This window comes from Belonocnema kinseyi, chromosome 6, assembly GCF_010883055.1.
Source record: "Belonocnema kinseyi isolate 2016_QV_RU_SX_M_011 chromosome 6, B_treatae_v1, whole genome shotgun sequence".
NCBI lineage: Eukaryota > Metazoa > Arthropoda > Insecta > Hymenoptera > Cynipidae > Belonocnema > Belonocnema kinseyi.
In genome coordinates, this window is record NC_046662.1 from 136,076,938 (window position 1) to 136,077,976 (window position 1,039).

The 1,039-nt window shown below is 49.4% G+C and overlaps 1 protein-coding gene and 1 long non-coding RNA gene across 8 annotated transcripts in view; one reads left to right on the plus strand and one right to left on the minus strand.

Moving 5' to 3' along the window:
- The window catches only part of LOC117175240 (heterogeneous nuclear ribonucleoprotein K), a 374,225-nt gene that overhangs the window by 275,753 nt on the left and 97,433 nt on the right, over positions 1-1,039 (minus strand). The window lies entirely within an intron of this gene.
- The window catches only part of LOC117175243, a 225,958-nt gene that overhangs the window by 91,326 nt on the left and 133,593 nt on the right, over positions 1-1,039 (plus strand). The window lies entirely within an intron of this gene.

Genomic DNA, 1,039 nt, shown 5'->3' on the forward strand with positions numbered 1-1,039 from the left:
CCGTGCCGAAAGCTGAATGGCACCTGGGTGAGGTGTCTAGAACGGTGACTCTGGGATACCAGGCGACCTCTCAGAGTAAGCAGCCTTATCCTTGTATGCGGGACTCTATAAGGATGGACGAACCCCTTTCCCTAGCTTCTCGTTGGAACAACAATGACAACACCAAACATAGTTGGAAGTGCGGTTCAAAACAACAAAATGCGCAGGGCTCCCGACAATGGGTCGGCCAACAATGCCGAACAATCTAGAGCTGGGGGAGCAAATGAAAATGGATTCAATGCGATGGATCGGTGAGATCTCGTGACCTTTGGGTGGACGGAGCGACTGAATCACGACTTGCTAGACTGCTACGATGCGAGTGTGGCCCGTGAACGGGGTTACATGGCGTGGTTGCATGCTCTGTGGTGCGAGAAACACCCGGAGCTATCGCACTTTTCGCAGCAACGTCTGCGAAACTATGCTGAACTACTCCGTAAAAGGAGCTATGTAAGCGGAACGCCTACTCTACCACAGCTAGAACAAACCGGCAACAAAGAAAGAGAGGCGACACTAAGACCTAACGCGGGCAGGCATCTAATAGATGAAGAGCGATGCTTTACGACCCAGAGAAACATCAACACCAAGGTTTCTCTCAAGCCTAAAGATCTGGCTGAAATGGATGAAGATCTTAGTGGACATTTTTCCGGTGAATCCGACCTCTGGACTATCAATTATTGTGTGTATAATGCAGCGAGAGCTTTGGTCGATGCGAACCGTAAAACAAAACCAGCGGCTGATCATAAGGCCAATAAGACGAATGCATCAACTTGCCATAAAGATAGGCTGGGCAAGACAGTACGCGTCCCGCATTCAATGTGTGATTGACTACATCACATCTGGCAGAAATTTTACCGCCAAGGTTCGAAAGTTCGCGCGCGAACTTCGGACCCGTTATCTGACACTTAACAAGTCAAAGCTGCTGACCATCAGGCAGCATATTGTAGAGAGAATACGGATACTATCTGACGCTAAGAGAAGTCTAGAGCGGAGGGAGAGATGG